This window comes from Ambystoma mexicanum, chromosome 1q, assembly GCF_040938575.1.
Source record: "Ambystoma mexicanum isolate Mex_15411 chromosome 1q, UKY_AmexF1_1, whole genome shotgun sequence".
NCBI classification, from domain to species: Eukaryota; Metazoa; Chordata; class Amphibia; order Caudata; family Ambystomatidae; genus Ambystoma; species Ambystoma mexicanum.
Window position 1 is genome coordinate 592,282,645 of NC_090922.1, and position 21,109 is coordinate 592,303,753.

General features: G+C 54.6%; 23 non-coding genes across 23 annotated transcripts; all 23 read left to right on the forward strand.

Annotated features, from left to right (window-relative positions):
* The first annotated feature begins 477 nt into the window (after window positions 1-477).
* LOC138563664 (U5 spliceosomal RNA) lies at window positions 478-593 on the forward strand. Its single transcript, XR_011299637.1, has one exon. It is a non-coding gene; the product is annotated as a U5 spliceosomal RNA (small nuclear RNA).
* Window positions 594-1,398: 805 nt separating this feature from the next.
* Window positions 1,399-1,514, forward strand: LOC138563665 (U5 spliceosomal RNA). Its single transcript, XR_011299638.1, has one exon. It is a non-coding gene; the product is annotated as a U5 spliceosomal RNA (small nuclear RNA).
* A 776-nt stretch (window positions 1,515-2,290) lies between these two features.
* Window positions 2,291-2,406, forward strand: LOC138565023 (U5 spliceosomal RNA). The gene has a single exon (XR_011300944.1). It is a non-coding gene; the product is annotated as a U5 spliceosomal RNA (small nuclear RNA).
* A 799-nt stretch (window positions 2,407-3,205) lies between these two features.
* On the forward strand, window positions 3,206-3,321 carry LOC138563666 (U5 spliceosomal RNA). The gene has a single exon (XR_011299639.1). It is a non-coding gene; the product is annotated as a U5 spliceosomal RNA (small nuclear RNA).
* Window positions 3,322-4,097: 776 nt separating this feature from the next.
* LOC138563668 (U5 spliceosomal RNA) lies at window positions 4,098-4,213 on the forward strand. Its single transcript, XR_011299642.1, has one exon. It is a non-coding gene; the product is annotated as a U5 spliceosomal RNA (small nuclear RNA).
* An 805-nt stretch (window positions 4,214-5,018) lies between these two features.
* LOC138563669 (U5 spliceosomal RNA) lies at window positions 5,019-5,134 on the forward strand. Its single transcript, XR_011299643.1, has one exon. It is a non-coding gene; the product is annotated as a U5 spliceosomal RNA (small nuclear RNA).
* Window positions 5,135-5,910: 776 nt separating this feature from the next.
* On the forward strand, window positions 5,911-6,026 carry LOC138565024 (U5 spliceosomal RNA). The gene has a single exon (XR_011300945.1). It is a non-coding gene; the product is annotated as a U5 spliceosomal RNA (small nuclear RNA).
* A 799-nt stretch (window positions 6,027-6,825) lies between these two features.
* On the forward strand, window positions 6,826-6,941 carry LOC138563670 (U5 spliceosomal RNA). Its single transcript, XR_011299644.1, has one exon. It is a non-coding gene; the product is annotated as a U5 spliceosomal RNA (small nuclear RNA).
* Window positions 6,942-7,717: 776 nt separating this feature from the next.
* On the forward strand, window positions 7,718-7,833 carry LOC138563671 (U5 spliceosomal RNA). Its single transcript, XR_011299645.1, has one exon. It is a non-coding gene; the product is annotated as a U5 spliceosomal RNA (small nuclear RNA).
* An 805-nt stretch (window positions 7,834-8,638) lies between these two features.
* LOC138563672 (U5 spliceosomal RNA) lies at window positions 8,639-8,754 on the forward strand. Its single transcript, XR_011299646.1, has one exon. It is a non-coding gene; the product is annotated as a U5 spliceosomal RNA (small nuclear RNA).
* A 776-nt stretch (window positions 8,755-9,530) lies between these two features.
* On the forward strand, window positions 9,531-9,646 carry LOC138565025 (U5 spliceosomal RNA). Its single transcript, XR_011300946.1, has one exon. It is a non-coding gene; the product is annotated as a U5 spliceosomal RNA (small nuclear RNA).
* Window positions 9,647-10,445: 799 nt separating this feature from the next.
* On the forward strand, window positions 10,446-10,561 carry LOC138563674 (U5 spliceosomal RNA). The gene has a single exon (XR_011299649.1). It is a non-coding gene; the product is annotated as a U5 spliceosomal RNA (small nuclear RNA).
* Window positions 10,562-11,337: 776 nt separating this feature from the next.
* Window positions 11,338-11,453, forward strand: LOC138563675 (U5 spliceosomal RNA). The gene has a single exon (XR_011299650.1). It is a non-coding gene; the product is annotated as a U5 spliceosomal RNA (small nuclear RNA).
* Window positions 11,454-12,258: 805 nt separating this feature from the next.
* LOC138563676 (U5 spliceosomal RNA) lies at window positions 12,259-12,374 on the forward strand. Its single transcript, XR_011299651.1, has one exon. It is a non-coding gene; the product is annotated as a U5 spliceosomal RNA (small nuclear RNA).
* A 776-nt stretch (window positions 12,375-13,150) lies between these two features.
* On the forward strand, window positions 13,151-13,266 carry LOC138565026 (U5 spliceosomal RNA). Its single transcript, XR_011300947.1, has one exon. It is a non-coding gene; the product is annotated as a U5 spliceosomal RNA (small nuclear RNA).
* Window positions 13,267-14,065: 799 nt separating this feature from the next.
* LOC138563677 (U5 spliceosomal RNA) lies at window positions 14,066-14,181 on the forward strand. The gene has a single exon (XR_011299652.1). It is a non-coding gene; the product is annotated as a U5 spliceosomal RNA (small nuclear RNA).
* A 776-nt stretch (window positions 14,182-14,957) lies between these two features.
* LOC138563679 (U5 spliceosomal RNA) lies at window positions 14,958-15,073 on the forward strand. The gene has a single exon (XR_011299653.1). It is a non-coding gene; the product is annotated as a U5 spliceosomal RNA (small nuclear RNA).
* An 805-nt stretch (window positions 15,074-15,878) lies between these two features.
* On the forward strand, window positions 15,879-15,994 carry LOC138563680 (U5 spliceosomal RNA). Its single transcript, XR_011299654.1, has one exon. It is a non-coding gene; the product is annotated as a U5 spliceosomal RNA (small nuclear RNA).
* Window positions 15,995-16,770: 776 nt separating this feature from the next.
* LOC138565028 (U5 spliceosomal RNA) lies at window positions 16,771-16,886 on the forward strand. The gene has a single exon (XR_011300949.1). It is a non-coding gene; the product is annotated as a U5 spliceosomal RNA (small nuclear RNA).
* Window positions 16,887-17,685: 799 nt separating this feature from the next.
* LOC138563681 (U5 spliceosomal RNA) lies at window positions 17,686-17,801 on the forward strand. The gene has a single exon (XR_011299655.1). It is a non-coding gene; the product is annotated as a U5 spliceosomal RNA (small nuclear RNA).
* Window positions 17,802-18,577: 776 nt separating this feature from the next.
* Window positions 18,578-18,693, forward strand: LOC138563682 (U5 spliceosomal RNA). The gene has a single exon (XR_011299656.1). It is a non-coding gene; the product is annotated as a U5 spliceosomal RNA (small nuclear RNA).
* Window positions 18,694-19,498: 805 nt separating this feature from the next.
* LOC138563683 (U5 spliceosomal RNA) lies at window positions 19,499-19,614 on the forward strand. The gene has a single exon (XR_011299657.1). It is a non-coding gene; the product is annotated as a U5 spliceosomal RNA (small nuclear RNA).
* Window positions 19,615-20,419: 805 nt separating this feature from the next.
* LOC138563684 (U5 spliceosomal RNA) lies at window positions 20,420-20,535 on the forward strand. Its single transcript, XR_011299659.1, has one exon. It is a non-coding gene; the product is annotated as a U5 spliceosomal RNA (small nuclear RNA).
* Window positions 20,536-21,109: the final 574 nt, after the last annotated feature.

Sequence of the window (21,109 nt, forward strand, 5' to 3'; positions counted from 1 at the left end):
GCCGTTCTTTGCCCGCTGGCAGCCCAGGAGGCCCAGCACCCGTGCAAGACAGGGTGAGGGCGGAAAATGATCCCTGTGTCCTGAGAAAGGAGAGAGCGGGCTGCTTCTTCAACATCCTGGGGGAGGAGCCCCATCTCTGGGGCCCAAAAGAAAATCTCACGCCTGCCTCCCAGAAGCCCTAGACCTTATGTAAACGAGGGGAGTCCTCAGGCAAAGGCAGACTCTGCCTGCCTTTTGGCCAATGTCACATGGCCTGCGGTCTGGAGAAATTTGCATACCCACAATCCCCTGCCAGGTTTCATGACTTTGGATGGGATTGCTTGCAAATAAAGTCATTCTGCCACGGGTTCGGAGCCCGATAGCATTCTCCATTCGCTTCATCTCAAAAAGCGTCATCGTGTGCACTGCTTCACTAAGTCACCCTGAGCTAGTGAGGTGTTGCATTTTTTGCGGCCGCAGTCGGGGCCACTAGAGCGCATACTCTGGTTTCTCTTCAAACCGAATAAATCTTTCGCCTTTTACTAAAGATTTCCGTGGAGAGGAACATTAAAGAGTTTCACTCAATTTTTTGAAGCCCTGCCAAGTGCAGGGTTACCTATGCTGGTTAAAAAAAAAAAGAAACAGAGCAAATGAAAGCGCAAAGCCTGCTTTTCAGCTGTTGGCTTGCACCCCCCAGCTGTCAGTCAGCCTTTGCAGGGGTCCTCGCAGCACAGCCAGGCTGATGCCTTGCAGTGGTAGCCAGAGGGGGGAGCCTTTAGCTAATGCTTGCTGCTGTTGCCACCTGCTGGTGAGCCAGCAGAGGCTGGCTCCAAGCTAGCATCCAGGAGGATATGGCCCCAGTGGGCAGGGGTTTGGGCCCGGGCCCCGATCGGCTGACGAACGCCTGACAAACGCCGTCCTTTGCCCGGCGGGCTTTGCCCTGGCGGGCAAAAGAACCTGGCAGCCCAGGAGGCCCAGCACCCGTGCAAGACAGGGTGAGGGCGGAAAATGACCCCTGTGTCCTGAGAAAGGAGAGAGCGGGCTGCTTTTTCAACATCCTGGGGGAGGAGCCCCATCTCTGGGGCCCAAAAGAAAATCTCACGCCTGCCTCCCAGAAGCCCTAGACCTTATGTAAACGAGGGGAGTCCTCAGGCAAAGGCAGACTCTGCCTGCCTTTTGGCCAATGTCACATGGCCTGCGGTCTGGAGAAATTTGCATACCCACAATCCCCTGCCAGGTTTCATGACTTTGGATGGGATTGCTTGCAAATAAAGTCATTCTGCCACGGGTTCGGAGCCCGATAGCATTCTCCATTCGCTTCATCTCAAAAAGCGTCATCGTGTGCACTGCTTCACTAAGTCACCCTGAGCTAGTGAGGTGTTGCATTTTTTGCGGCCGCAGTCGGGGCCACTAGAGCGCATACTCTGGTTTCTCTTCAAACCGAATAAATCTTTCGCCTTTTACTAAAGATTTCCGTGGAGAGGAACATTAAAGAGTTTCACTCAATTTTTTGAAGCCCTGCCAAGTGCAGGGTTACCTATGCTGGTTAAAAAAAAAAAGAAACAGAGCAAATGAAAGCGCAAAGCCTGCTTTTCAGCTGTTGGCTTGCACCCCCCAGCTGTCAGTCAGCCTTTGCAGGGGTCCTTGCAGCACAGCCAGGCTGATGCCTTGCAGTGGTAGCCAGAGGGGGGAGCCTTTAGCTAATGCTTGCTGCTGTCGCCACCTGCTGGTGAGCCAGCAGAGGCTGGCTCCAAGCTAGCATCCAGGAGGATATGGCCCCAGTGGGCAGGGGTTTGGGCCCGGGCCCCGATCGGCTGACGAACGCCTGACAAACGCCGTCCTTTGCCCGCTGGCAGCCCAGGAGGCCCAGCACCCGTGCAAGACAGGGTGAGGGCGGAAAATGACCCCTGTGTCCTGAGAAAGGAGAGAGCGGGCTGCTTCTTCAACATCCTGGGGGAGGAGCCCCATCTCTGGGGCCCAAAAGAAAATCTCACGCCTGCCTCCCAGAAGCCCTAGACCTTATGTAAACGAGGGGAGTCCTCAAGCAAAAGCAGACTCTGCCTGCCTTTTGGCCAATGTTACATGGCCTGCGGTCTGGAGAAATTTGCATACCCACAATCCCCTGCCAGGTTTCATGACTTTGGATGGGATTGCTTGCAAATAAAGTCATTCTGCCACGGGTTCGGAGCCCGATGGCATTCTCCATTCGCTTCATCTCAAAAAGCGTCATCGTGTGCACTGCTTCACTAAGTCACCCTGAGCTAGTGAGGTGTTGCATTTTTTGCGGCCGCAGTCGGGGCCACTAGAGCGCATACTCTGGTTTCTCTTCAAACCGAATAAATCTTTCGCCTTTTACTAAAGATTTCCGTGGAGAGGAACATTAAAGAGTTTCACTCAATGTTTTGAAGCCCTGCCAAGTGCAGGGTTACCTATGCTGGTTAAAAAGAAACAGAGCAAATGAAAGCGCAAAGCCTGCTTTTCAGCTGTTGGCTTGCACCCCCCAGCTGTCAGTCAGCCTTTGCAGGGGTCCTCGCAGCACAGCCAGGCTGATGCCTTGCAGTGGTAGCCAGAGGGGGGAGCCTTTAGCTAATGCTTGCTGCTGTCGCCACCTGCTGGTGAGCCAGCAGAGGCTGGCTCCAAGCTAGCATCCAGGAGGATATGGCCCCAGTGGGCAGGGGTTTGGGCCCGGGCCCCGATCGCCTGACAAACGCCTGACAAACGCCGTCCTTTGCCCGGCGGGCTTTGCCCTGGCGGGCAAAAGAACCTGGCAGCCCAGGAGGCCCAGCACCCGTGCAAGACAGGGTGAGGGCGGAAAATGACCCCTGTGTCCTGAGAAAGGAGAGAGCGGGCTGCTTTTTCAACATCCTGGGGGAGGAGCCCCATCTCTGGGGCCCAAAAGAAAATCTCACGCCTGCCTCCCAGAAGCCCTAGACCTTATGTAAACGAGGGGAGTCCTCAGGCAAAGGCAGACTCTGCCTGCCTTTTGGCCAATGTCACATGGCCTGCGGTCTGGAGAAATTTGCATACCCACAATCCCCTGCCAGGTTTCATGACTTTGGATGGGATTGCTTGCAAATAAAGTCATTCTGCCACGGGTTCGGAGCCCGATAGCATTCTCCATTCGCTTCATCTCAAAAAGCGTCATCGTGTGCACTGCTTCACTAAGTCACCCTGAGCTAGTGAGGTGTTGCATTTTTTGCGGCCGCAGTCGGGGCCACTAGAGCGCATACTCTGGTTTCTCTTCAAACCGAATAAATCTTTCGCCTTTTACTAAAGATTTCCGTGGAGAGGAACATTAAAGAGTTTCACTCAATTTTTTGAAGCCCTGCCAAGTGCAGGGTTACCTATGCTGGTTAAAAAAAAAAAGAAACAGAGCAAATGAAAGCGCAAAGCCTGCTTTTCAGCTGTTGGCTTGCACCCCCCAGCTGTCAGTCAGCCTTTGCAGGGGTCCTCGCAGCACAGCCAGGCTGATGCTTTGCAGTGGTAGCCAGAGGGGGGAGCCTTTAGCTAATGCTTGCTGCTGTCGCCACCTGCTGGTGAGCCAGCAGAGGCTGGCTCCAAGCTAGCATCCAGGAGGATATGGCCCCAGTGGGCAGGGGTTTGGGCCCGGGCCCCGATCGGCTGACGAACGCCTGACAAACGCCGTTCTTTGCCCGCTGGCAGCCCAGGAGGCCCAGCACCCGTGCAAGACAGGGTGAGGGCGGAAAATGATCCCTGTGTCCTGAGAAAGGAGAGAGCGGGCTGCTTCTTCAACATCCTGGGGGAGGAGCCCCATCTCTGGGGCCCAAAAGAAAATCTCACGCCTGCCTCCCAGAAGCCCTAGACCTTATGTAAACGAGGGGAGTCCTCAGGCAAAGGCAGACTCTGCCTGCCTTTTGGCCAATGTCACATGGCCTGCGGTCTGGAGAAATTTGCATACCCACAATCCCCTGCCAGGTTTCATGACTTTGGATGGGATTGCTTGCAAATAAAGTCATTCTGCCACGGGTTCGGAGCCCGATAGCATTCTCCATTCGCTTCATCTCAAAAAGCGTCATCGTGTGCACTGCTTCACTAAGTCACCCTGAGCTAGTGAGGTGTTGCATTTTTTGCGGCCGCAGTCGGGGCCACTAGAGCGCATACTCTGGTTTCTCTTCAAACCGAATAAATCTTTCGCCTTTTACTAAAGATTTCCGTGGAGAGGAACATTAAAGAGTTTCACTCAATTTTTTGAAGCCCTGCCAAGTGCAGGGTTACCTATGCTGGTTAAAAAAAAAAAGAAACAGAGCAAATGAAAGCGCAAAGCCTGCTTTTCAGCTGTTGGCTTGCACCCCCCAGCTGTCAGTCAGCCTTTGCAGGGGTCCTCGCAGCACAGCCAGGCTGATGCCTTGCAGTGGTAGCCAGAGGGGGGAGCCTTTAGCTAATGCTTGCTGCTGTTGCCACCTGCTGGTGAGCCAGCAGAGGCTGGCTCCAAGCTAGCATCCAGGAGGATATGGCCCCAGTGGGCAGGGGTTTGGGCCCGGGCCCCGATCGGCTGACGAACGCCTGACAAACGCCGTCCTTTGCCCGGCGGGCTTTGCCCTGGCGGGCAAAAGAACCTGGCAGCCCAGGAGGCCCAGCACCCGTGCAAGACAGGGTGAGGGCGGAAAATGACCCCTGTGTCCTGAGAAAGGAGAGAGCGGGCTGCTTTTTCAACATCCTGGGGGAGGAGCCCCATCTCTGGGGCCCAAAAGAAAATCTCACGCCTGCCTCCCAGAAGCCCTAGACCTTATGTAAACGAGGGGAGTCCTCAGGCAAAGGCAGACTCTGCCTGCCTTTTGGCCAATGTCACATGGCCTGCGGTCTGGAGAAATTTGCATACCCACAATCCCCTGCCAGGTTTCATGACTTTGGATGGGATTGCTTGCAAATAAAGTCATTCTGCCACGGGTTCGGAGCCCGATAGCATTCTCCATTCGCTTCATCTCAAAAAGCGTCATCGTGTGCACTGCTTCACTAAGTCACCCTGAGCTAGTGAGGTGTTGCATTTTTTGCGGCCGCAGTCGGGGCCACTAGAGCGCATACTCTGGTTTCTCTTCAAACCGAATAAATCTTTCGCCTTTTACTAAAGATTTCCGTGGAGAGGAACATTAAAGAGTTTCACTCAATTTTTTGAAGCCCTGCCAAGTGCAGGGTTACCTATGCTGGTTAAAAAAAAAAAGAAACAGAGCAAATGAAAGCGCAAAGCCTGCTTTTCAGCTGTTGGCTTGCACCCCCCAGCTGTCAGTCAGCCTTTGCAGGGGTCCTTGCAGCACAGCCAGGCTGATGCCTTGCAGTGGTAGCCAGAGGGGGGAGCCTTTAGCTAATGCTTGCTGCTGTCGCCACCTGCTGGTGAGCCAGCAGAGGCTGGCTCCAAGCTAGCATCCAGGAGGATATGGCCCCAGTGGGCAGGGGTTTGGGCCCGGGCCCCGATCGGCTGACGAACGCCTGACAAACGCCGTCCTTTGCCCGCTGGCAGCCCAGGAGGCCCAGCACCCGTGCAAGACAGGGTGAGGGCGGAAAATGACCCCTGTGTCCTGAGAAAGGAGAGAGCGGGCTGCTTCTTCAACATCCTGGGGGAGGAGCCCCATCTCTGGGGCCCAAAAGAAAATCTCACGCCTGCCTCCCAGAAGCCCTAGACCTTATGTAAACGAGGGGAGTCCTCAAGCAAAAGCAGACTCTGCCTGCCTTTTGGCCAATGTTACATGGCCTGCGGTCTGGAGAAATTTGCATACCCACAATCCCCTGCCAGGTTTCATGACTTTGGATGGGATTGCTTGCAAATAAAGTCATTCTGCCACGGGTTCGGAGCCCGATGGCATTCTCCATTCGCTTCATCTCAAAAAGCGTCATCGTGTGCACTGCTTCACTAAGTCACCCTGAGCTAGTGAGGTGTTGCATTTTTTGCGGCCGCAGTCGGGGCCACTAGAGCGCATACTCTGGTTTCTCTTCAAACCGAATAAATCTTTCGCCTTTTACTAAAGATTTCCGTGGAGAGGAACATTAAAGAGTTTCACTCAATGTTTTGAAGCCCTGCCAAGTGCAGGGTTACCTATGCTGGTTAAAAAGAAACAGAGCAAATGAAAGCGCAAAGCCTGCTTTTCAGCTGTTGGCTTGCACCCCCCAGCTGTCAGTCAGCCTTTGCAGGGGTCCTCGCAGCACAGCCAGGCTGATGCCTTGCAGTGGTAGCCAGAGGGGGGAGCCTTTAGCTAATGCTTGCTGCTGTCGCCACCTGCTGGTGAGCCAGCAGAGGCTGGCTCCAAGCTAGCATCCAGGAGGATATGGCCCCAGTGGGCAGGGGTTTGGGCCCGGGCCCCGATCGCCTGACAAACGCCTGACAAACGCCGTCCTTTGCCCGGCGGGCTTTGCCCTGGCGGGCAAAAGAACCTGGCAGCCCAGGAGGCCCAGCACCCGTGCAAGACAGGGTGAGGGCGGAAAATGACCCCTGTGTCCTGAGAAAGGAGAGAGCGGGCTGCTTTTTCAACATCCTGGGGGAGGAGCCCCATCTCTGGGGCCCAAAAGAAAATCTCACGCCTGCCTCCCAGAAGCCCTAGACCTTATGTAAACGAGGGGAGTCCTCAGGCAAAGGCAGACTCTGCCTGCCTTTTGGCCAATGTCACATGGCCTGCGGTCTGGAGAAATTTGCATACCCACAATCCCCTGCCAGGTTTCATGACTTTGGATGGGATTGCTTGCAAATAAAGTCATTCTGCCACGGGTTCGGAGCCCGATAGCATTCTCCATTCGCTTCATCTCAAAAAGCGTCATCGTGTGCACTGCTTCACTAAGTCACCCTGAGCTAGTGAGGTGTTGCATTTTTTGCGGCCGCAGTCGGGGCCACTAGAGCGCATACTCTGGTTTCTCTTCAAACCGAATAAATCTTTCGCCTTTTACTAAAGATTTCCGTGGAGAGGAACATTAAAGAGTTTCACTCAATTTTTTGAAGCCCTGCCAAGTGCAGGGTTACCTATGCTGGTTAAAAAAAAAAAGAAACAGAGCAAATGAAAGCGCAAAGCCTGCTTTTCAGCTGTTGGCTTGCACCCCCCAGCTGTCAGTCAGCCTTTGCAGGGGTCCTCGCAGCACAGCCAGGCTGATGCTTTGCAGTGGTAGCCAGAGGGGGGAGCCTTTAGCTAATGCTTGCTGCTGTCGCCACCTGCTGGTGAGCCAGCAGAGGCTGGCTCCAAGCTAGCATCCAGGAGGATATGGCCCCAGTGGGCAGGGGTTTGGGCCCGGGCCCCGATCGGCTGACGAACGCCTGACAAACGCCGTTCTTTGCCCGCTGGCAGCCCAGGAGGCCCAGCACCCGTGCAAGACAGGGTGAGGGCGGAAAATGATCCCTGTGTCCTGAGAAAGGAGAGAGCGGGCTGCTTCTTCAACATCCTGGGGGAGGAGCCCCATCTCTGGGGCCCAAAAGAAAATCTCACGCCTGCCTCCCAGAAGCCCTAGACCTTATGTAAACGAGGGGAGTCCTCAGGCAAAGGCAGACTCTGCCTGCCTTTTGGCCAATGTCACATGGCCTGCGGTCTGGAGAAATTTGCATACCCACAATCCCCTGCCAGGTTTCATGACTTTGGATGGGATTGCTTGCAAATAAAGTCATTCTGCCACGGGTTCGGAGCCCGATAGCATTCTCCATTCGCTTCATCTCAAAAAGCGTCATCGTGTGCACTGCTTCACTAAGTCACCCTGAGCTAGTGAGGTGTTGCATTTTTTGCGGCCGCAGTCGGGGCCACTAGAGCGCATACTCTGGTTTCTCTTCAAACCGAATAAATCTTTCGCCTTTTACTAAAGATTTCCGTGGAGAGGAACATTAAAGAGTTTCACTCAATTTTTTGAAGCCCTGCCAAGTGCAGGGTTACCTATGCTGGTTAAAAAAAAAAAGAAACAGAGCAAATGAAAGCGCAAAGCCTGCTTTTCAGCTGTTGGCTTGCACCCCCCAGCTGTCAGTCAGCCTTTGCAGGGGTCCTCGCAGCACAGCCAGGCTGATGCCTTGCAGTGGTAGCCAGAGGGGGGAGCCTTTAGCTAATGCTTGCTGCTGTTGCCACCTGCTGGTGAGCCAGCAGAGGCTGGCTCCAAGCTAGCATCCAGGAGGATATGGCCCCAGTGGGCAGGGGTTTGGGCCCGGGCCCCGATCGGCTGACGAACGCCTGACAAACGCCGTCCTTTGCCCGGCGGGCTTTGCCCTGGCGGGCAAAAGAACCTGGCAGCCCAGGAGGCCCAGCACCCGTGCAAGACAGGGTGAGGGCGGAAAATGACCCCTGTGTCCTGAGAAAGGAGAGAGCGGGCTGCTTTTTCAACATCCTGGGGGAGGAGCCCCATCTCTGGGGCCCAAAAGAAAATCTCACGCCTGCCTCCCAGAAGCCCTAGACCTTATGTAAACGAGGGGAGTCCTCAGGCAAAGGCAGACTCTGCCTGCCTTTTGGCCAATGTCACATGGCCTGCGGTCTGGAGAAATTTGCATACCCACAATCCCCTGCCAGGTTTCATGACTTTGGATGGGATTGCTTGCAAATAAAGTCATTCTGCCACGGGTTCGGAGCCCGATAGCATTCTCCATTCGCTTCATCTCAAAAAGCGTCATCGTGTGCACTGCTTCACTAAGTCACCCTGAGCTAGTGAGGTGTTGCATTTTTTGCGGCCGCAGTCGGGGCCACTAGAGCGCATACTCTGGTTTCTCTTCAAACCGAATAAATCTTTCGCCTTTTACTAAAGATTTCCGTGGAGAGGAACATTAAAGAGTTTCACTCAATTTTTTGAAGCCCTGCCAAGTGCAGGGTTACCTATGCTGGTTAAAAAAAAAAAGAAACAGAGCAAATGAAAGCGCAAAGCCTGCTTTTCAGCTGTTGGCTTGCACCCCCCAGCTGTCAGTCAGCCTTTGCAGGGGTCCTTGCAGCACAGCCAGGCTGATGCCTTGCAGTGGTAGCCAGAGGGGGGAGCCTTTAGCTAATGCTTGCTGCTGTCGCCACCTGCTGGTGAGCCAGCAGAGGCTGGCTCCAAGCTAGCATCCAGGAGGATATGGCCCCAGTGGGCAGGGGTTTGGGCCCGGGCCCCGATCGGCTGACGAACGCCTGACAAACGCCGTCCTTTGCCCGCTGGCAGCCCAGGAGGCCCAGCACCCGTGCAAGACAGGGTGAGGGCGGAAAATGACCCCTGTGTCCTGAGAAAGGAGAGAGCGGGCTGCTTCTTCAACATCCTGGGGGAGGAGCCCCATCTCTGGGGCCCAAAAGAAAATCTCACGCCTGCCTCCCAGAAGCCCTAGACCTTATGTAAACGAGGGGAGTCCTCAAGCAAAAGCAGACTCTGCCTGCCTTTTGGCCAATGTTACATGGCCTGCGGTCTGGAGAAATTTGCATACCCACAATCCCCTGCCAGGTTTCATGACTTTGGATGGGATTGCTTGCAAATAAAGTCATTCTGCCACGGGTTCGGAGCCCGATGGCATTCTCCATTCGCTTCATCTCAAAAAGCGTCATCGTGTGCACTGCTTCACTAAGTCACCCTGAGCTAGTGAGGTGTTGCATTTTTTGCGGCCGCAGTCGGGGCCACTAGAGCGCATACTCTGGTTTCTCTTCAAACCGAATAAATCTTTCGCCTTTTACTAAAGATTTCCGTGGAGAGGAACATTAAAGAGTTTCACTCAATGTTTTGAAGCCCTGCCAAGTGCAGGGTTACCTATGCTGGTTAAAAAGAAACAGAGCAAATGAAAGCGCAAAGCCTGCTTTTCAGCTGTTGGCTTGCACCCCCCAGCTGTCAGTCAGCCTTTGCAGGGGTCCTCGCAGCACAGCCAGGCTGATGCCTTGCAGTGGTAGCCAGAGGGGGGAGCCTTTAGCTAATGCTTGCTGCTGTCGCCACCTGCTGGTGAGCCAGCAGAGGCTGGCTCCAAGCTAGCATCCAGGAGGATATGGCCCCAGTGGGCAGGGGTTTGGGCCCGGGCCCCGATCGCCTGACAAACGCCTGACAAACGCCGTCCTTTGCCCGGCGGGCTTTGCCCTGGCGGGCAAAAGAACCTGGCAGCCCAGGAGGCCCAGCACCCGTGCAAGACAGGGTGAGGGCGGAAAATGACCCCTGTGTCCTGAGAAAGGAGAGAGCGGGCTGCTTTTTCAACATCCTGGGGGAGGAGCCCCATCTCTGGGGCCCAAAAGAAAATCTCACGCCTGCCTCCCAGAAGCCCTAGACCTTATGTAAACGAGGGGAGTCCTCAGGCAAAGGCAGACTCTGCCTGCCTTTTGGCCAATGTCACATGGCCTGCGGTCTGGAGAAATTTGCATACCCACAATCCCCTGCCAGGTTTCATGACTTTGGATGGGATTGCTTGCAAATAAAGTCATTCTGCCACGGGTTCGGAGCCCGATAGCATTCTCCATTCGCTTCATCTCAAAAAGCGTCATCGTGTGCACTGCTTCACTAAGTCACCCTGAGCTAGTGAGGTGTTGCATTTTTTGCGGCCGCAGTCGGGGCCACTAGAGCGCATACTCTGGTTTCTCTTCAAACCGAATAAATCTTTCGCCTTTTACTAAAGATTTCCGTGGAGAGGAACATTAAAGAGTTTCACTCAATTTTTTGAAGCCCTGCCAAGTGCAGGGTTACCTATGCTGGTTAAAAAAAAAAAGAAACAGAGCAAATGAAAGCGCAAAGCCTGCTTTTCAGCTGTTGGCTTGCACCCCCCAGCTGTCAGTCAGCCTTTGCAGGGGTCCTCGCAGCACAGCCAGGCTGATGCTTTGCAGTGGTAGCCAGAGGGGGGAGCCTTTAGCTAATGCTTGCTGCTGTCGCCACCTGCTGGTGAGCCAGCAGAGGCTGGCTCCAAGCTAGCATCCAGGAGGATATGGCCCCAGTGGGCAGGGGTTTGGGCCCGGGCCCCGATCGGCTGACGAACGCCTGACAAACGCCGTTCTTTGCCCGCTGGCAGCCCAGGAGGCCCAGCACCCGTGCAAGACAGGGTGAGGGCGGAAAATGATCCCTGTGTCCTGAGAAAGGAGAGAGCGGGCTGCTTCTTCAACATCCTGGGGGAGGAGCCCCATCTCTGGGGCCCAAAAGAAAATCTCACGCCTGCCTCCCAGAAGCCCTAGACCTTATGTAAACGAGGGGAGTCCTCAGGCAAAGGCAGACTCTGCCTGCCTTTTGGCCAATGTCACATGGCCTGCGGTCTGGAGAAATTTGCATACCCACAATCCCCTGCCAGGTTTCATGACTTTGGATGGGATTGCTTGCAAATAAAGTCATTCTGCCACGGGTTCGGAGCCCGATAGCATTCTCCATTCGCTTCATCTCAAAAAGCGTCATCGTGTGCACTGCTTCACTAAGTCACCCTGAGCTAGTGAGGTGTTGCATTTTTTGCGGCCGCAGTCGGGGCCACTAGAGCGCATACTCTGGTTTCTCTTCAAACCGAATAAATCTTTCGCCTTTTACTAAAGATTTCCGTGGAGAGGAACATTAAAGAGTTTCACTCAATTTTTTGAAGCCCTGCCAAGTGCAGGGTTACCTATGCTGGTTAAAAAAAAAAAGAAACAGAGCAAATGAAAGCGCAAAGCCTGCTTTTCAGCTGTTGGCTTGCACCCCCCAGCTGTCAGTCAGCCTTTGCAGGGGTCCTCGCAGCACAGCCAGGCTGATGCCTTGCAGTGGTAGCCAGAGGGGGGAGCCTTTAGCTAATGCTTGCTGCTGTTGCCACCTGCTGGTGAGCCAGCAGAGGCTGGCTCCAAGCTAGCATCCAGGAGGATATGGCCCCAGTGGGCAGGGGTTTGGGCCCGGGCCCCGATCGGCTGACGAACGCCTGACAAACGCCGTCCTTTGCCCGGCGGGCTTTGCCCTGGCGGGCAAAAGAACCTGGCAGCCCAGGAGGCCCAGCACCCGTGCAAGACAGGGTGAGGGCGGAAAATGACCCCTGTGTCCTGAGAAAGGAGAGAGCGGGCTGCTTTTTCAACATCCTGGGGGAGGAGCCCCATCTCTGGGGCCCAAAAGAAAATCTCACGCCTGCCTCCCAGAAGCCCTAGACCTTATGTAAACGAGGGGAGTCCTCAGGCAAAGGCAGACTCTGCCTGCCTTTTGGCCAATGTCACATGGCCTGCGGTCTGGAGAAATTTGCATACCCACAATCCCCTGCCAGGTTTCATGACTTTGGATGGGATTGCTTGCAAATAAAGTCATTCTGCCACGGGTTCGGAGCCCGATAGCATTCTCCATTCGCTTCATCTCAAAAAGCGTCATCGTGTGCACTGCTTCACTAAGTCACCCTGAGCTAGTGAGGTGTTGCATTTTTTGCGGCCGCAGTCGGGGCCACTAGAGCGCATACTCTGGTTTCTCTTCAAACCGAATAAATCTTTCGCCTTTTACTAAAGATTTCCGTGGAGAGGAACATTAAAGAGTTTCACTCAATTTTTTGAAGCCCTGCCAAGTGCAGGGTTACCTATGCTGGTTAAAAAAAAAAAGAAACAGAGCAAATGAAAGCGCAAAGCCTGCTTTTCAGCTGTTGGCTTGCACCCCCCAGCTGTCAGTCAGCCTTTGCAGGGGTCCTTGCAGCACAGCCAGGCTGATGCCTTGCAGTGGTAGCCAGAGGGGGGAGCCTTTAGCTAATGCTTGCTGCTGTCGCCACCTGCTGGTGAGCCAGCAGAGGCTGGCTCCAAGCTAGCATCCAGGAGGATATGGCCCCAGTGGGCAGGGGTTTGGGCCCGGGCCCCGATCGGCTGACGAACGCCTGACAAACGCCGTCCTTTGCCCGCTGGCAGCCCAGGAGGCCCAGCACCCGTGCAAGACAGGGTGAGGGCAGAAAATGACCCCTGTGTCCTGAGAAAGGAGAGAGCGGGCTGCTTCTTCAACATCCTGGGGGAGGAGCCCCATCTCTGGGGCCCAAAAGAAAATCTCACGCCTGCCTCCCAGAAGCCCTAGACCTTATGTAAACGAGGGGAGTCCTCAAGCAAAAGCAGACTCTGCCTGCCTTTTGGCCAATGTTACATGGCCTGCGGTCTGGAGAAATTTGCATACCCACAATCCCCTGCCAGGTTTCATGACTTTGGATGGGATTGCTTGCAAATAAAGTCATTCTGCCACGGGTTCGGAGCCCGATGGCATTCTCCATTCGCTTCATCTCAAAAAGCGTCATCGTGTGCACTGCTTCACTAAGTCACCCTGAGCTAGTGAGGTGTTGCATTTTTTGCGGCCGCAGTCGGGGCCACTAGAGCGCATACTCTGGTTTCTCTTCAAACCGAATAAATCTTTCGCCTTTTACTAAAGATTTCCGTGGAGAGGAACATTAAAGAGTTTCACTCAATGTTTTGAAGCCCTGCCAAGTGCAGGGTTACCTATGCTGGTTAAAAAGAAACAGAGCAAATGAAAGCGCAAAGCCTGCTTTTCAGCTGTTGGCTTGCACCCCCCAGCTGTCAGTCAGCCTTTGCAGGGGTCCTCGCAGCACAGCCAGGCTGATGCCTTGCAGTGGTAGCCAGAGGGGGGAGCCTTTAGCTAATGCTTGCTGCTGTCGCCACCTGCTGGTGAGCCAGCAGAGGCTGGCTCCAAGCTAGCATCCAGGAGGATATGGCCCCAGTGGGCAGGGGTTTGGGCCCGGGCCCCGATCGCCTGACAAACGCCTGACAAACGCCGTCCTTTGCCCGGCGGGCTTTGCCCTGGCGGGCAAAAGAACCTGGCAGCCCAGGAGGCCCAGCACCCGTGCAAGACAGGGTGAGGGCGGAAAATGACCCCTGTGTCCTGAGAAAGGAGAGAGCGGGCTGCTTTTTCAACATCCTGGGGGAGGAGCCCCATCTCTGGGGCCCAAAAGAAAATCTCACGCCTGCCTCCCAGAAGCCCTAGACCTTATGTAAACGAGGGGAGTCCTCAGGCAAAGGCAGACTCTGCCTGCCTTTTGGCCAATGTCACATGGCCTGCGGTCTGGAGAAATTTGCATACCCACAATCCCCTGCCAGGTTTCATGACTTTGGATGGGATTGCTTGCAAATAAAGTCATTCTGCCACGGGTTCGGAGCCCGATAGCATTCTCCATTCGCTTCATCTCAAAAAGCGTCATCGTGTGCACTGCTTCACTAAGTCACCCTGAGCTAGTGAGGTGTTGCATTTTTTGCGGCCGCAGTCGGGGCCACTAGAGCGCATACTCTGGTTTCTCTTCAAACCGAATAAATCTTTCGCCTTTTACTAAAGATTTCCGTGGAGAGGAACATTAAAGAGTTTCACTCAATTTTTTGAAGCCCTGCCAAGTGCAGGGTTACCTATGCTGGTTAAAAAAAAAAAGAAACAGAGCAAATGAAAGCGCAAAGCCTGCTTTTCAGCTGTTGGCTTGCACCCCCCAGCTGTCAGTCAGCCTTTGCAGGGGTCCTCGCAGCACAGCCAGGCTGATGCTTTGCAGTGGTAGCCAGAGGGGGGAGCCTTTAGCTAATGCTTGCTGCTGTCGCCACCTGCTGGTGAGCCAGCAGAGGCTGGCTCCAAGCTAGCATCCAGGAGGATATGGCCCCAGTGGGCAGGGGTTTGGGCCCGGGCCCCGATCGGCTGACGAACGCCTGACAAACGCCGTTCTTTGCCCGCTGGCAGCCCAGGAGGCCCAGCACCCGTGCAAGACAGGGTGAGGGCGGAAAATGATCCCTGTGTCCTGAGAAAGGAGAGAGCGGGCTGCTTCTTCAACATCCTGGGGGAGGAGCCCCATCTCTGGGGCCCAAAAGAAAATCTCACGCCTGCCTCCCAGAAGCCCTAGACCTTATGTAAACGAGGGGAGTCCTCAGGCAAAGGCAGACTCTGCCTGCCTTTTGGCCAATGTCACATGGCCTGCGGTCTGGAGAAATTTGCATACCCACAATCCCCTGCCAGGTTTCATGACTTTGGATGGGATTGCTTGCAAATAAAGTCATTCTGCCACGGGTTCGGAGCCCGATAGCATTCTCCATTCGCTTCATCTCAAAAAGCGTCATCGTGTGCACTGCTTCACTAAGTCACCCTGAGCTAGTGAGGTGTTGCATTTTTTGCGGCCGCAGTCGGGGCCACTAGAGCGCATACTCTGGTTTCTCTTCAAACCGAATAAATCTTTCGCCTTTTACTAAAGATTTCCGTGGAGAGGAACATTAAAGAGTTTCACTCAATTTTTTGAAGCCCTGCCAAGTGCAGGGTTACCTATGCTGGTTAAAAAAAAAAAGAAACAGAGCAAATGAAAGCGCAAAGCCTGCTTTTCAGCTGTTGGCTTGCACCCCCCAGCTGTCAGTCAGCCTTTGCAGGGGTCCTCGCAGCACAGCCAGGCTGATGCCTTGCAGTGGTAGCCAGAGGGGGGAGCCTTTAGCTAATGCTTGCTGCTGTTGCCACCTGCTGGTGAGCCAGCAGAGGCTGGCTCCAAGCTAGCATCCAGGAGGATATGGCCCCAGTGGGCAGGGGTTTGGGCCCGGGCCCCGATCGGCTGACGAACGCCTGACAAACGCCGTCCTTTGCCCGGCGGGCTTTGCCCTGGCGGGCAAAAGAACCTGGCAGCCCAGGAGGCCCAGCACCCGTGCAAGACAGGGTGAGGGCGGAAAATGACCCCTGTGTCCTGAGAAAGGAGAGAGCGGGCTGCTTTTTCAACATCCTGGGGGAGGAGCCCCATCTCTGGGGCCCAAAAGAAAATCTCACGCCTGCCTCCCAGAAGCCCTAGACCTTATGTAAACGAGGGGAGTCCTCAGGCAAAGGCAGACTCTGCCTGCCTTTTGGCCAATGTCACATGGCCTGCGGTCTGGAGAAATTTGCATACCCACAATCCCCTGCCAGGTTTCATGACTTTGGATGGGATTGCTTGCAAATAAAGTCATTCTGCCACGGGTTCGGAGCCCGATAGCATTCTCCATTCGCTTCATCTCAAAAAGCGTCATCGTGTGCACTGCTTCACTAAGTCACCCTGAGCTAGTGAGGTGTTGCATTTTTTGCGGCCGCAGTCGGGGCCACTAGAGCGCATACTCTGGTTTCTCTTCAAACCGAATAAATCTTTCGCCTTTTACTAAAGATTTCCGTGGAGAGGAACATTAAAGAGTTTCACTCAATTTTTTGAAGCCCTGCCAAGTGCAGGGTTACCTATGCTGGTTAAAAAAAAAAAGAAACAGAGCAAATGAAAGCGCAAAGCCTGCTTTTCAGCTGTTGGCTTGCACCCCCCAGCTGTCAGTCAGCCTTTGCAGGGGTCCTTGCAGCACAGCCAGGCTGATGCCTTGCAGTGGTAGCCAGAGGGGGGAGCCTTTAGCTAATGCTTGCTGCTGTCGCCACCTGCTGGTGAGCCAGCAGAGGCTGGCTCCAAGCTAGCATCCAGGAGGATATGGCCCCAGTGGGCAGGGGTTTGGGCCCGGGCCCCGATCGGCTGACGAACGCCTGACAAACGCCGTCCTTTGCCCGCTGGCAGCCCAGGAGGCCCAGCACCCGTGCAAGACAGGGTGAGGGCGGAAAATGACCCCTGTGTCCTGAGAAAGGAGAGAGCGGGCTGCTTCTTCAACATCCTGGGGGAGGAGCCCCATCTCTGGGGCCCAAAAGAAAATCTCACGCCTGCCTCCCAGAAGCCCTAGACCTTATGTAAACGAGGGGAGTCCTCAAGCAAAAGCAGACTCTGCCTGCCTTTTGGCCAATGTTACATGGCCTGCGGTCTGGAGAAATTTGCATACCCACAATCCCCTGCCAGGTTTCATGACTTTGGATGGGATTGCTTGCAAATAAAGTCATTCTGCCACGGGTTCGGAGCCCGATGGCATTCTCCATTCGCTTCATCTCAAAAAGCGTCATCGTGTGCACTGCTTCACTAAGTCACCCTGAGCTAGTGAGGTGTTGCATTTTTTGCGGCCGCAGTCGGGGCCACTAGAGCGCATACTCTGGTTTCTCTTCAAACCGAATAAATCTTTCGCCTTTTACTAAAGATTTCCGTGGAGAGGAACATTAAAGAGTTTCACTCAATGTTTTGAAGCCCTGCCAAGTGCAGGGTTACCTATGCTGGTTAAAAAGAAACAGAGCAAATGAAAGCGCAAAGCCTGCTTTTCAGCTGTTGGCTTGCACCCCCCAGCTGTCAGTCAGCCTTTGCAGGGGTCCTCGCAGCACAGCCAGGCTGATGCCTTGCAGTGGTAGCCAGAGGGGGGAGCCTTTAGCTAATGCTTGCTGCTGTCGCCACCTGCTGGTGAGCCAGCAGAGGCTGGCTCCAAGCTAGCATCCAGGAGGATATGGCCCCAGTGGGCAGGGGTTTGGGCCCGGGCCCCGATCGCCTGACAAACGCCTGACAAACGCCGTCCTTTGCCCGGCGGGCTTTGCCCTGGCGGGCAAAAGAACCTGGCAGCCCAGGAGGCCCAGCACCCGTGCAAGACAGGGTGAGGGCGGAAAATGACCCCTGTGTCCTGAGAAAGGAGAGAGCGGGCTGCTTTTTCAACATCCTGGGGGAGGAGCCCCATCTCTGGGGCCCAAAAGAAAATCTCACGCCTGCCTCCCAGAAGCCCTAGACCTTATGTAAACGAGGGGAGTCCTCAGGCAAAGGCAGACTCTGCCTGCCTTTTGGCCAATGTCACATGGCCTGCGGTCTGGAGAAATTTGCATACCCACAATCCCCTGCCAGGTTTCATGACTTTGGATGGGATTGCTTGCAAATAAAGTCATTCTGCCACGGGTTCGGAGCCCGATAGCATTCTCCATTCGCTTCATCTCAAAAAGCGTCATCGTGTGCACTGCTTCACTAAGTCACCCTGAGCTAGTGAGGTGTTGCATTTTTTGCGGCCGCAGTCGGGGCCACTAGAGCGCATACTCTGGTTTCTCTTCAAACCGAATAAATCTTTCGCCTTTTACTAAAGATTTCCGTGGAGAGGAACATTAAAGAGTTTCACTCAATTTTTTGAAGCCCTGCCAAGTGCAGGGTTACCTATGCTGGTTAAAAAAAAAAAGAAACAGAGCAAATGAAAGCGCAAAGCCTGCTTTTCAGCTGTTGGCTTGCACCCCCCAGCTGTCAGTCAGCCTTTGCAGGGGTCCTCGCAGCACAGCCAGGCTGATGCTTTGCAGTGGTAGCCAGAGGGGGGAGCCTTTAGCTAATGCTTGCTGCTGTCGCCACCTGCTGGTGAGCCAGCAGAGGCTGGCTCCAAGCTAGCATCCAGGAGGATATGGCCCCAGTGGGCAGGGGTTTGGGCCCGGGCCCCGATCGGCTGACGAACGCCTGACAAACGCCGTTCTTTGCCCGCTGGCAGCCCAGGAGGCCCAGCACCCGTGCAAGACAGGGTGAGGGCGGAAAATGATCCCTGTGTCCTGAGAAAGGAGAGAGCGGGCTGCTTCTTCAACATCCTGGGGGAGGAGCCCCATCTCTGGGGCCCAAAAGAAAATCTCACGCCTGCCTCCCAGAAGCCCTAGACCTTATGTAAACGAGGGGAGTCCTCAGGCAAAGGCAGACTCTGCCTGCCTTTTGGCCAATGTCACATGGCCTGCGGTCTGGAGAAATTTGCATACCCACAATCCCCTGCCAGGTTTCATGACTTTGGATGGGATTGCTTGCAAATAAAGTCATTCTGCCACGGGTTCGGAGCCCGATAGCATTCTCCATTCGCTTCATCTCAAAAAGCGTCATCGTGTGCACTGCTTCACTAAGTCACCCTGAGCTAGTGAGGTGTTGCATTTTTTGCGGCCGCAGTCGGGGCCACTAGAGCGCATACTCTGGTTTCTCTTCAAACCGAATAAATCTTTCGCCTTTTACTAAAGATTTCCGTGGAGAGGAACATTAAAGAGTTTCACTCAATTTTTTGAAGCCCTGCCAAGTGCAGGGTTACCTATGCTGGTTAAAAAAAAAAAGAAACAGAGCAAATGAAAGCGCAAAGCCTGCTTTTCAGCTGTTGGCTTGCACCCCCCAGCTGTCAGTCAGCCTTTGCAGGGGTCCTCGCAGCACAGCCAGGCTGATGCCTTGCAGTGGTAGCCAGAGGGGGGAGCCTTTAGCTAATGCTTGCTGCTGTTGCCACCTGCTGGTGAGCCAGCAGAGGCTGGCTCCAAGCTAGCATCCAGGAGGATATGGCCCCAGTGGGCAGGGGTTTGGGCCCGGGCCCCGATCGGCTGACGAACGCCTGACAAACGCCGTCCTTTGCCCGGCGGGCTTTGCCCTGGCGGGCAAAAGAACCTGGCAGCCCAGGAGGCCCAGCACCCGTGCAAGACAGGGTGAGGGCGGAAAATGACCCCTGTGTCCTGAGAAAGGAGAGAGCGGGCTGCTTTTTCAACATCCTGGGGGAGGAGCCCCATCTCTGGGGCCCAAAAGAAAATCTCACGCCTGCCTCCCAGAAGCCCTAGACCTTATGTAAACGAGGGGAGTCCTCAGGCAAAGGCAGACTCTGCCTGCCTTTTGGCCAATGTCACATGGCCTGCGGTCTGGAGAAATTTGCATACCCACAATCCCCTGCCAGGTTTCATGACTTTGGATGGGATTGCTTGCAAATAAAGTCATTCTGCCACGGGTTCGGAGCCCGATAGCATTCTCCATTCGCTTCATCTCAAAAAGCGTCATCGTGTGCACTGCTTCACTAAGTCACCCTGAGCTAGTGAGGTGTTGCATTTTTTGCGGCCGCAGTCGGGGCCACTAGAGCGCATACTCTGGTTTCTCTTCAAACCGAATAAATCTTTCGCCTTTTACTAAAGATTTCCGTGGAGAGGAACATTAAAGAGTTTCACTCAATTTTTTGAAGCCCTGCCAAGTGCAGGGTTACCTATGCTGGTTAAAAAAAAAAAGAAACAGAGCAAATGAAAGCGCAAAGCCTGCTTTTCAGCTGTTGGCTTGCACCCCCCAGCTGTCAGTCAGCCTTTGCAGGGGTCCTCGCAGCACAGCCAGGCTGATGCTTTGCAGTGGTAGCCAGAGGGGGGAGCCTTTAGCTAATGCTTGCTGCTGTCGCCACCTGCTGGTGAGCCAGCAGAGGCTGGCTCCAAGCTAGCATCCAGGAGGATATGGCCCCAGTGGGCAGGGGTTTGGGCCCGGGCCCCGATCGGCTGACGAACGCCTGACAAACGCCGTCCTTTGCCCGGCGGGCTTTGCCCTGGCGGGCAAAAGAACCTGGCAGCCCAGGAGGCCCAGCACCCGTGCAAGACAGGGTGAGGGCGGAAAATGACCCCTGTGTCCTGAGAAAGGAGAGAGCGGGCTGCTTTTTCAACATCCTGGGGGAGGAGCCCCATCTCTGGGGCCCAAAAGAAAATCTCACGCCTGCCTCCCAGAAGCCCTAGACCTTATGTAAACGAGGGGAGTCCTCAGGCAAAGGCAGACTCTGCCTGCCTTTTGGCCAATGTCACATGGCCTGCGGTCTGGAGAAATTTGCATACCCACAATCCCCTGCCAGGTTTCATGACTTTGGATGGGATTGCTTGCAAATAAAGTCATTCTGCCACGGGTTCGGAGCCCGATAGCATTCTCCATTCGCTTCATCTCAAAAAGCGTCATCGTGTGCACTGCTTCACTAAGTCACCCTGAGCTAGTGAGGTGTTGCATTTTTTGCGGCCGCAGTCGGGGCCACTAGAGCGCATACTCTGGTTTCTCTTCAAACCGAATAAATCTTTCGCCTTTTACTAAAGATTTCCGTGGAGAGGAACATTAAAGAGTTTCACTCAATTTTTTGAAGCCCTGCCAAGTGCAGGGTTACCTATGCTGGTTAAAAAAAAAAAGAAACAGAGCAAATGAAAGCGCAAAGCCTGCTTTTCAGCTGTTGGCTTGCACCCCCCAGCTGTCAGTCAGCCTTTGCAGGGGTCCTCGCAGCACAGCCAGGCTGATGCTTTGCAGTGGTAGCCAGAGGGGGGAGCCTTTAGCTAATGCTTGCTGCTGTCGCCACCTGCTGGTGAGCCAGCAGAGGCTGGCTCCAAGCTAGCATCCAGGAGGATATGGCCCCAGTGGGCAGGGGTTTGGGCCCGGGCCCCGATCGGCTGACGAACGCCTGACAAACGCCGTTCTTTGCCCGCTGGCAGCCCAGGAGGCCCAGCACCCGTGCAAGACAGGGTGAGGGCGGAAAATGATCCCTGTGTCCTGAGAAAGGAGAGAGCGGGCTGCTTCTTCAACATCCTGGGGGAGGAGCCCCATCTCTGGGGCCCAAAAGAAAATCTCACGCCTGCCTCCCAGAAGCCCTAGACCTTATGTAAACGAGGGGAGTCCTCAGGCAAAGGCAGACTCTGCCTGCCTTTTGGCCAATGTTACATGGCCTGCGGTCTGGAGAAATTTGCA